The sequence below is a fragment of the Lutra lutra genome, chromosome 2 (genome assembly GCF_902655055.1).
Source record: "Lutra lutra chromosome 2, mLutLut1.2, whole genome shotgun sequence".
NCBI lineage: Eukaryota > Metazoa > Chordata > Mammalia > Carnivora > Mustelidae > Lutra > Lutra lutra.
In genome coordinates this window covers 57,319,174-57,331,721 of record NC_062279.1, presented here as the reverse complement: position 1 = coordinate 57,331,721, position 12,548 = coordinate 57,319,174, and the positions used below count along the sequence as shown (strand labels likewise).

At 34.8% G+C, this 12,548-nt stretch overlaps 1 protein-coding gene across 14 annotated transcripts in view; it reads left to right on the top strand.

Moving 5' to 3' along the window:
• The window catches only part of HMBOX1 (homeobox containing 1), a 195,982-nt gene that overhangs the window by 62,840 nt on the left and 120,594 nt on the right, over positions 1 to 12,548 (top strand). The gene's annotated exons all lie outside the window — the stretch shown is intronic.

Here is a 12,548-nt window from a genome sequence, read left to right as displayed (position 1 = left end):
CTGCCTGCAGAAGAAAATAGAGGCTTCAAAGCTGTATGAATGCTTGAGCCATGGATCAAGGCATGTGGATTGGTTCTGTGAGTAAATTGTTATATTTTAACATCAAAATATTCTAAATATATGTCAGTGGAATTTATTTGTGTATGTTAATCCAGGGGATAGTTCTGGTTTTTTTTTGTTTTGTTTTTTAGATTTATTTATTTATTTATTTATTTAACAGACAGAGATTACAAGTAGGCAGAGAGGCAGGCAGAGAGAGAGGAGGAAGCAGGCTCCCCGCTGAGCAGAGAGCCCGATGTGGGGCTCGATCCCAGGACTCTGAGATCGTGACCCGAGCCGAAGGCAGAGGCTTTAACCCACTGAGCCACCCAGGCGCCCCGATAGTTCTGTTTTTGAATGATAGTAACACAGACTTTAAAAATTTTTTGTAATGATGATAGCCTCTACCTTCAAATTAAATTTTCCTATTGCTGTGAAGCAGAATTCTGTCAATGTTACCTTCAATTAATTTAAGTTTGTTTTTTTTTTTTTTTGAGATTTTATTTATTTATTTGACAGACAGAGATCACAAGCAGGCCGAGAGGCAGGTGGCGGGGGCGGCAGGCTCCCTGCTGAGCAGAGAGCCTGATGTGGGGCTCAATCCCACGACCCTGGGATCATGACCTGAGTGGAAGGCAGGGGCTTTAACCCACTGAGCCACCCAGGCACCCCAATTTGTTTTATTTTTAACATTTAAGTTTAAGTATTCAGCTTAGAGTATTGATTGATATGGGCAATGATAGGAAACATTTTGGGTAACATTATTCTCAAAATTGTCTTCATACCTAGACATTACATTTCATACACCAGCTGTGGCATTGCCATATTAGTAGAGTTCTTTCTTATTCTCTAAACCAGTAGTTTCCAAGTAGCATTACCTCAGGAGCTGTTTAAAAGTTTTCATGGAATGATGCCTGGGTGGCTCAGTCTGTTAAACATCTGATTCAGTTTGGGGTCAAGTCAGGATTTCAAGGTTGTGGGACTGATCCATGCGCCAGGCTCCGCACTCAGCGTGGAGTCTGCTTGAGACTCTCTCTCTCTCTCTCTCCCCCTCTGCCCCTCCCCTCCGCTTGCCCACACTCTGTCCCTCTTTGTCTCCTAAATAAATAAATAAATGAAATCTTTAAGGAAGAAAAGTGTTCATGGATTCCTACACCCAATTATTTGGATTCAGTAGGTCCAGAGTTGGCTAAGGATTCTGTGTTTAATTCTGATGCATAGCACAGTTTGGGAACAACTGTTCTGAACTGATGTGGAGAGGAAATGCTGTCTGCTACAATGTATTGGTACTGCAATTCAATAAGAATGAAGTAGGGTCATGGTGTAACTTAACTGTAAGAACCCCGTGAGAGTCAAGCACCCTGAGACTTCCATAGTAGGGAATGCAAAATAGGATGATATAAACAGTAGCCACTTCATATATTTTGAACTTAAATAAATTTTAAAAATCTGAAACTACAATTCTTTCAGAAATAAAAGCCACAAGAAAGTGGTGTCTAAACCAACACAGGTATAAAGATGGTCATGATTGGAGTCAGGTACATTTGAGGCTACATATAAAGGCAGAGATGTTGTCTCAGCCTCTTACCTAAGGATAAGTATTTCCTAACATTTCACAGTATAGTTCTATAGAGTTTACTAGTGACCTTCTGTTAATAATAGAGAAATGTCTATTTTTATTTTCAGGTTATACCGTTATTTTAGAATGGGAAAAGAGTAGGGAATACTTTGAAGGTAATGTCAAAAACCACCACATATCTTAAAGTAATCAAAACCTATAATTCCTTTATTTGACCCCCATAGTAAATTCTGGAGGATATGTGGCAGTCATATGGTTCCTCTGATTAATTGTGTTTATTGATAAAGCTTCAAGATCATTCAACGATGAAGTATAGTAGCCTAGAGACTCCTTTCTAGAGGCCATAAGAAACAGGAATGTCCCACTCTCTCCTATCTATTCATGAATTAGTTCAACAAATATTGTAGTGCCTATTACGTTCCAGATACTAGGGCAGGTATAGATAATGGACAATAGTGACATAGATAATAAACTATAAGTACATGATACACTGAAGATTAATATTTGCTTAGAAGAAAAAGAAAGGAAAAGTGAAATTGTTTTTGCTTTTTAAAAAAAGCCAACTTTAGGGAAGGGATGTCTGGGATAAAAAGAGGCCTGGTTCAGTTACCATCATAGATCTTTAATCACTGCCTCTTGAATGAATGTGCAAAAAAACTGGTCTGCAAATTTAGTACATATAAAATTGACTTGGTAGTGGGAGAAAGTAATATAATTTTAGGTCTAGGACAAGAAAACTAATAGTTCCCTGTATTCTGCTCTGATTAGGTTCTTTGCAGAAGTATTGTGTTGAATTTGGGGAGCCACTTTTTAAGAGAAGAAATTAGGGATCATGACAAATGAAGAAACCGTGTCAAATTGGAATCAGGACTGGGAATATTTAGCATGGAGACTCTTTGCAAGATTATGCAGATAATTTTAAAAGCTGCCTTGTGAAAGAGAAAAGAAGAAATTTAGTCTGTATTGATTCAGCCAGACGAGTGGGTTGAAGTTATAAGAAACCATTTAGAGTCTATAAAAGAAAGATCTTTATCAGCAAAACTCTTCCATTAAATTTCCATGTTACTGGAGATGTAGGAGAAGCTACATGAGTCTATAGGTCTTTAAAATTTTGACAAGTAGTAAATGTAATAATTCTTTTGGAATAAAAATCTCCATAATATGAGATATCCTTTAATCATGAATCATAATGAGTAAAACTTGATGTAAATATTAGATTTTTTAGTGGTGTATCTTTTGCTCAACTTGTTGCATAGTACCTATCACAATTAAACATTGCCCCAGAAAAATTGTAAACTGTATTCCTAAAATTATATTTGCAGAAAGATGAAGCCTGACGTAAGTACATATATAGTTATAATTCTAATAAGAAAAGGAAAGGTCCATTAGCTGATTGATAGTGGGCAAGTAGTATCTTGTCTTAATTCCCTACCTCAGGGATTGTGAGATTAAATGAGTTTGTATGTATAAAGCACTTATCCAGTGAGTGTCTGGCCCATGGAAGTATACATTAAATAGTGGTAATAGTTGTTATTTACAATTTTTAACTACTTGGAGGCATTATTTGAGAAATTAATATTCTCATCTAGATGAGTTTTTAAAAATTTGTAATATCCGTGGTTCTGTTTTCCTTACATCACCAAGCATTTTACACTGCAGAACTCTGCATGTGCCTCTCAAATCATAGCTAAATGTAGTAAGGCCTCATTTATCTAGCATTGTCCAGGGGAAAATGTTTGACATAAATGAAACACTTTCTGATTACTTCCTAAAATGTAAACTTTTAACCATTTCAATTTTTAAAAATGAGTGTATCAGGGCACCTGGATGGCTCAGTGGTTTAAGCCTCTGCTTTCGGCTCAGGTCATGATCTCAGGGTCCTGGGATCGAGCCCCACGTCAGGCTCTCTGCTCATCAGGGAGCCTGCTTACCCCTCTCTCTCTGCCTGCCTCTCTGCCTGCTTGTTATCTCTGTCTGTCAAATAAATAAATAAAATCTTAAAAAAAAAATTAAAAACGAGTGTATCACATACTTACCTGCCTTTAGTGTTTAAACAAAACAAAGGCCCCTAAACATGATTTTAACTTTTTGAAAAGCTAGTGTTAGATGTATGATGTATAATTAAATAGTTGTTTTCATGTATTTCATTTTGTTCTTTTCAGGGAGCTATCATTTTTTCTGTGGTAAAGCTTTTTATACACTCCCAACCACTTTCTAAATTTCTATATCTAATCTACTCCTGAATGTAGAAACCAGATATACAGGCTTGCTAAGAATTACATGTTAAAATGATTAAGATGTCTGGAATTTGCTTTAAAATAATTAACAGCTCCCCTCCCTTCTTAATTATTCAAGCTGGGTGATAGGCACTTAAGCATTTATTACTGTGTTCTAACTGCCCTTGTACATATTTGCAAATTTTCATAATAAAAAGTTTTTTAAAACCACCATTAGGGAAAGGAATTGTATGGTAGCTATATGGAGGTCTATGTATATTTATTTCTTAATTTTTATCTTTATACGGATTCATAGGAAACTTAATAGTATTTATCTTTGGACAAAAGGACTGAGAGCTAAGGGGAAGGGATATTCACTTTATTTTTTCTAGTGGAGTTTTTTAAGAGCCTTTTTACCTTCATGTATTCTGTTTATTGATCTCTCTCTTTAAAAAAAAAAAAAGATTTATTTATTTATTTATTTGAGAGAGAGAGAGAGAGAACATGAGTGAGAGGGGCAGGAGGAGAGGGAAAGAGAATCTCAAGCAGACTCCATGCTGAGGATGGAGCCTGACACCGGACTCCACTCCATGACCCTGAGATCATGACCTGAGCTGAACCAAGAGCTGGATGCTTAACTGACTGCACCAACCAGGCAGCCCATACATTTAATTATGTATTTGTGTATGTGTATATGTCTTGATGTGTATCTAGTCAGGAAGAGGGTTCACTTCTGTAAATTCTGTGAATTCACAGTCTGTAATTTGAAAATACTAATAGCATCTAACTTACAGGATCATGAAGCTGTGTACCTCTTATTTTAACACATTTTTACTTTATTTTAAGTAGTTTAAATGGTAACACTGGGTTCTGTGTGAGGAGCTGAACAAGCAGTAAGAGGAGCTCTGTAATGGTTGTTTTAAATTTCTGAGAATTCTTTTTTAGTATCCAAATATGGACATAAGGGGTTACTAATTGACGTTTGTACTGTCCACTGTTCCTTCTTTTGATGGCTTGCTTACTGCTTGTACAATAGCTAACTCTTCACCTTCTCTTATGCTTTTCGTAAAACCTTATACTCCTTGTTTATGTCTTTCTTCCTTGATATAAATATTCTGTCCTTCCTGTGTTTACTCTTATTGAATGAAACAGATAGATGCTGAACTGCACAGCATAAATTCAATTGTATATCACCAGTGATATACTGGATTCACAATTAAGCACCTCCTGAAGGTGAAAGTATAAATTATTTCCTCTTTGGGAGGCAATTTGACAAATGTATCATAACTTAAAATGTATATACTTTTTGTCATAACAGTTTTTCTGCTGGGAATTTATCATGAAATTATATTCACCCTCGTACAAAGATGTATGAAGAAACTGAGTGGTGTTTGGGTGGAAGAGAAAAAGGAGTTTGGGGTGGGAGGCAGACTATAGTAATTCTTTTGAAATTCATCTTTTCTTTAGAAAAAAAGACAAAAAAATTAATCTTTTCCTTTACTACTTTTTATGTAAAAAAGTAGGGTTAAAAAAAAAAACTTTCTTACTACCTGTGGGTTATACAGCATCTACAGCATCTACATTATTCCTAATGGATTTTCTGGATTATATTTTTCTTCAGTAGTCAACAATGCTGGCAGTAGTCTTCTTCATTGTTCAGGCTTTGTGTAGGATTTTGACAACCCTAAGTTAATCATTTGATAATTGAGTCCATTTCTGATAGTAGGAATTTTTATAATTTTATTGCATAAATGTGTGTGTATGTATATCTATTGTATAGATCATTTATCCTTCCTGACCATGTTCCAAATACATGTTTCTGTCCTTAACCCCAACTCCGTGACCTGATGACTACCTGTTTTTCTCTCTGTGCTCAGGTACTTACGTATGTGTTATATGTATGCATATAGCTCTACTGCTGACATAAGACATACACATCCAAAGGGGGGTTTTCTTATTGTATTTTTTGAAAAACCTGGTCATATTATACTCATTTGATTGCATTTTGTTTTTTTTTTTTTACTCAACAAATGAAATGTGCAAATCCACCACCAAGGTACCTAATAAAACTAATTTATTCTTTTTAATGATTGCATTGTGTTAATTGATCAGAGTAAATTGTAATGTATTCAGCCATTCCTGTATTGATTGAAACATCTCTGTTTATAAAGACTAAGAATTTGGAAAATAAGTGACAGTAAGCATCTTTGTACATATTAGGTATGATTATTTACATTTCTATATGCTAGATTACCAGGAATTGGACTACTAGGTTAAAGGTATATGTACTTTAAATTTTACACGTTGTGCTAGATTCCTTTGAAAAGGATGGAATAATTCACTTAGATAACGAAATAAAGCAGTACCCTTTTGAGAAGTTATTAATCAGTCTTTTACATTTTTGCTAAAGTGATATCTCATTCTTAAACCACATAATTGTTATTTTGCTTTTAGTAAGTTTGAGTATTTTTTATAAACTTGACAACTTGAGTCTACTCTCTACATGTCAAATATTTTTTCTGGTTTAATTTCTGAGTTTGTTTATGCTTTTTTTTCACTTATTATGTCTAGGAAACTAAACTTTTATGTCTATCTTTTCAAGTTTCTCCTCTTTGTTAAGATTGTTTAGAATACTTGTCATCTTATAAATTATGTTGTAGAATGTATTGCTATGGTTTATTTCTTTTGTTTGTCCTTCTTTAAACTGCCTTGAGTTTATTTTTTTAATAAAGAATATAAGAGGGGCGCCTGGGTGGCTCAGTGGGTTAAAGCCTCTGCCTTTGCCTCGGGTCATGATCCCAGGGTCCTCCCATCAGGCTTTCTGCTCTGCACGGAGCCTGCTTCCTCCTCTCTCTCTCTCTCTGCCTGCCTTTCTGCCTACTTGTGATCTCTGTCTGTCAAATAAATAAATAAAATCTTAAAGAAAATAAAAGAATGTAAGATAAAGATCTGGGTTTTTTTTTGTTAGATGACAGCCAGTTTTGTGGTGATAATTAAAAATAAAAATAATAATAATAATTTATCCTTTCCTGCAGAAATAGAATTTAACTTCTGACTTGTACATTTTTCGTATGTGCCAGAATCTGTATTTAAGTTCTTCATTCTGTTCCTCTCATCTGTTTCTATTCCTAAGCCAATGCCATGTTGATTTTATTAGTGTCTTTTTTTTTTTCTTTTTAAGATTTTTACTTATTAATTTGACAGAGAGAGAGAAAGCACACAAGCAGGGAGAGCTTCAGGCAGAGGGTGAGGGAAAAGCAGGCTTCCCGCTGAGCAGGAAGCCTGATGTGGGGCTTGATCCCAGGATCCCGGGATCATGACCTGAGCTGAAGGCAGATGCTTAACCAAGCCACCCAGGCGCCCCTTGATTAGTGTCTTTGGACTGTATTCTGAAACATGGTCAGTGAAGTCCACTTTTGGTTTTCTCTTTTGTCTGGGTAGTTCTTGGACTTTCTGCTTTATAACTTTAAGGTCCTATAAAAATTAAAGAACAAAAAAAAAAAATTAAAGAACAAATCTTTTGGGGTTATTTCTCTATACGGTCATTGGGGCAAAGTTCTATGAATGAAATATTTTTCCCATTATTTTTGTAGGAGTTTCTCTCTAAACTAGAGAAAATTTTTTATTATTTATTTTAACTGTATTGTATTCTTGTGCTCGCTTCGGCAGCACATATACTAACTGTATTGTATTTTTGATAATTTATTTTTATTAATTTCAACTTTCTTTTACTGGAATTGTCTGCATTTTCTAGGTATTCCATCAGGTCATTAGCAAAAAGATATTTTTCTCTTTCATTCTGATATTTATGTGAGCTAATTCATTTTTGTATCTTAATTAGTTGCTATAATCTTCAAGTCAGTGTTTATTTTAAAGGGATTAGTGGACTTCCTGTTCTTTTTTTTTTTTTTTTAAGATTTTATTTATTTGAGAATGAGAGAGAGAGTGAGCGAGTATGGGCAGAGTAGTGGGCAGAGGGAAAAGCAGGCTCTCCACTGAGCAGAGAGCTCTCTGTGGGGCTTGATTCCGGAACTCTGGGATCTTGCCCTGAGCCGAAGGCAGACACTTCAGTGAGTTGGCCACCCAGGCACACCTGGGCTTCCTGTTCTAACCCCTCATTTTATTAATTTGATTTATTGAATGAGTAATAACATTCATATGATTAAAATAATAAAAAAAAGTTTCCTGTGAACACTCTCCTTCCTACCCTTTCTCTAATCTTTTCTGTTTCTACCCTGTACTCAAAATAACCACTGTCGGTTCTCTTCCTCAGTTCATCAAATTTCCATACAGAAGCAAGTTCTTAATATAGGTATATACATAAACACACGCATATGTACACTGTATGTACATATTTATTGTGTTCATGCAACCTTAGTTTTATTTGAAATGGTTATAGTGTTTTGCTACATATGGTACTTGCTGCTGTTCTTTTTTCAAAAATGCTTATTTTTTTTCTACTTTTTCCCATAGAGCTTTTGTTAAAAATGGTTGCTGAATTTTATCAAATGCCTTTTCAGCATCCATTGATACAATGATATGATGTTTTTTCTCCTGAATTTGTTGATGTCTTGGATTATAAAGGGACCACTGTCATATTTCTGCAATAATTATAGTAGGATATTATTTTTCACATGTGGCTGGACTCTGTTGTCTACATTTTTTTTTTAAATTCAGAATTATACTTTTAAGAGAAATCGGTTTATGGGTATATTTTATGTGCTAGTACCTTTTTAGATTTGGCTTTGTGTTGTTTTGACCTAAAAATGGCTTGGAACATTTTTTGTATTTTTCTATGGTTTGATATTAGTAGAATAATTTTTTTTAAAGATTTTATTTATTTATTTGACATAGAGAGATCACAAGTAGGCAGAGAGGCAGGCAGAGAGAGAGAGAGAGGGAAGCAGGCTCCCTGCTGAGCAGAGAGCCCGATGTGGGGCTCCATCCCAGGACCCTGGGATCACGACCTGAGCCAAAGGCAGAGGCTTTAACCCACTGAGCCACCCAGGCGCCCCATAATTTTTTTTTTTAGAGATTAAGAATCTACAGAGAACCCAGCTTGTCTTGGTATTTTTTTCTATATTAGGTTTTTAATTATCTTTAACTTATGGTGTTTGGTTCTACTCAAGAATTCATTTCTCTTGGGTTAATTTTGATATTTTCTATTTTACTGGGAAATCATCTTCTCTTTTAGGTTTTCAAATTCTGCCACGCAATTGCATTTGTGTGTGTTATTGTTTTTTTTTTTAGTTTTGTCTTGTTTTCTTAGTTATCTCCTATGCTTATGGTTTTCTCTTTTATTCTGAATCTTGTCTCTTTCCGCACCTTGTTTAACCCACTCACTAGACTGAGTGATTATTTCATCATCATTCAAAGGGGTGCCTTTTAGATTTATTTATATCCTCTATACTTTTTTTAATTAGGTTAATTTTAAATATCTCTTAGTTTCTTCTTCCTAGTTTTTTTTTAATTTTTAAAAAGATTTTATTTATTTATTTGATAGAGAGAAAGACATAGGGAAAGAGGGAATACAAGCAGAGGAGTGGGAGAGGAAGAAGCAGGCTTCCTGCCAAGCAGGGAACCCAGTGCGGGGCTCCATCCTAGGACCTTGGGATCATGACCTGAGCTGAAGGCAGCTGCTTAACTGACTGAATCACCCAGGTTCTCCCTTCCTAGTTTATTTTGATATATTTTATTTCTTCTCTTATTTCTTTTTTACAGAGTATTTTTCTCTCTTGCCTTTTAAAAAGAAATTAAAATTCTTAGAGCCATAAATTTACTTGTAAATATAAATTTTATTGGATCACATGGGTTTGAATTATTTTTATTATATTTTTTTGTCATAGCTTACACATAAAGCATAATTTCCCTTTTGATTTCCTATTTGATCCAAATATTATCAAGTGTCATCTCACAGTTTTTACAGAAAGAAATTGTTGTAATTTTTTTTCTTAATTTTTGAGGTATATATCTCTGAAATAACTTAAAACTTTCATTATGACCACGTTTAGGATCAGTCATGGTGATAAACTTAGGAAAAAACACCTCTTTTTTGTTAGAGGATTACAAGGTATCTTTTAAAAATCATATTTATTAATAATATAATTAAATTTGTTATTTTCGGGGCACCTGGGTGGCTCAGTGGGTTAAAGCCTCTGCCTTCGGCTCAGGTCATGATCCCAGGGTCCTGGTATCGAGCCCCGCATCGGGCTCTCTGTTCAGCGGGAAGCCTGCTTCTCCCTCTCTCTCTCTGCCTGCCTCTCTGCCTACTTGTGATTTCTGTCTGTCAAATAAATAAATAAAATCTTTAAAAAAAATTTGTTATTTTCTTCTTTCCAACTATATTTATCCATTCTAGAAGGTATGCTGAAATTACTCAGTATATTTGTATTGTTAAAAATAAATTTATTAAAGTTCTAATAAGTTTTACTTTATTGCCTGCTATGTTGTTTGGTATATACAGCTTTTTAACTCTTACGATTTAATCATAAACTGTGTATTTTATAATTGTATAAAATTTTTCTTTATCCTGGTAAGTACTTTTGACCTTAAAATTAAACCTTGACTGATACATGTTTCTTTGCAGTAATCTGAAAACAAAATATTCTTTTCCCCCCAAAGATGCTAATTGCTTTCTCTGTTGGCTTCTTGACCTTGAAGAGATGAGACCTTTAGAATACTTTTATTTTCTGCCTCTCTTCCTTTTCCCCCTTATCCTCTTCTTCCTCATGAGATCTTGGAAGTATTTTTACTTCTGCCTACCTTCAACTCACCTGTCTGCAACTCTTTTACTTTGAATAGTTTAGAAATGTATTGAAATGTTTTTATGATAGTCTTTTTTTTTCAAGAGTCTTTATCATATAAGTTATCTGTTCCTAGACATTTGGTTATTATTTAACTGTGTATTATATAATATAAACTGAAAGTTTCATTGATTACAATGTTACTCCTCTTTTTCATCTTCCCTGTTACCACATCTCTTTTTCTGGTTTGTGTTTTCTTAGTTAGAGCCCTTTCTCGGTTATGTTTCTTAACTGGGGTGCCTGAGAAAATATACTCTGAATTTTTGCATATTTGCAGTTTTTTTCATGTATCAAAATGTAAGCTTGGTTGGCACAGGATTCTCTTGTCTCTGTTGTCTGTAAATGTTCTTTAACTCTATTTTTTAAATTATTTTTTTTTAAGATTTATTTATTTTAGAGAGAAAGAGCATGCATGCCAGGGGAGACAGCAGTAGTGGGTAAGGGAGAAAATCTCCAGCAGACTCCCCACAAGCACAGAGCCTGAGAGGTGGGGGGGCTTGATGTCATGACCTTGAGATCACAACCTGAGCCTAAATCAAGAGTCAGACACTTACCAGACTGCACTACCCAGGCACCCTTCTCTTTAAAGTACAAAAAATGAAGAGGCCAATGAGGAGCTGATTCTTTAACCTTTATAGGTTACTTGCTTTTTAGAGCTGGGTGCTTGCTTTTTTTTTTTTTTTTTTTAAGTTCAGATTTCTTTTATTTTTTTAGGTTTTTGTTTTTTTTTTTAAATATAGTTGACACACAATATTCATTAGTTTTAGTTGTACAACGTAGTGATTCAGCATCTCTAAATGTTACGCTGCGCTCACCACAAGTGAGAATTCATAGCACCACCTTACTTGCTTGCTCTTCTGTCCTTAGAATATTTTAGTTCTGTTGAATATTTAAGTCTGTTTATATCCATAATGTAAATAACATAAACTCAGTGACTTGCAGTTACACCAGTCTGTATCAGTGACTTAATCTCAATTTCCTCACCTGTGAAATGAAGGTTTTGGTAATTTACTTCCTAGATTGTCTGATTTCAGTTGTACCATAGTCGTCACATTTGCAGAATAAAGGTCAGGATTACTATGAAGCATTTATCAGTCTTCCACATATTGTAGAAGTCTTCCCTTTCTAGCCCATGTATTTCTCATGCATATATGTAAAAGGCTGGCCACATAGGTCTACTTAATCCCTAAACATACCTCATCGTCTCCTTTAACTGTTCCTTCTCCCTGGAATCTTCTTCCACTGATTCTCACCTTCCTTCACACCTTGGTTTGGTGGAAGTCTTATTTCTGATCTTCAGATAACAGCTGAGATCTCACTTTAACAAGTCTTCCCAGTTCTCTCTAGCCTAAATTAATCTCTAAATTGTTACTCTCATAAACCTTGTATTTTCAGCCTTATCACATTATGCATTTTATTATAGAGGTATGTGTGTATAATTTTTATTTGACCTTCTTCTATAGTTTAATATGCTCCTACACTACTGGGACCATATCTTACTGTTATTATGAGTTTGTGCCTATATCAGGGCAAGGAGATATTTATATGTTTTAACTGAATTTGAGCAAGAATGAGAAATTTATGTTGGCCAGTAATCAGTTTTGTGGTTTAGTTTTGATATTTTGGGAATCAGCAACACTTTCAGTAGATTTTCCTTGTACTTTATATCTACCTTTTTTTTAATTAATTTTTTATTTTTTCAGCATAACAGTATTCATTATTTTTGCACCACACCCAGTGCTCCATGCAATCCGTGCCCTCTACAATACCCACCACCTGGTGCCCCCAACCTCCCACCCTATATCTACCTTTTTTAAGGACAGGTATTTCTTAAGTCAGCAAGAAAATTAACTACAACAGGAACTTCATTAAAGCTACAATTTAGGATATGCAAATGTGAAAGGTTTCTAA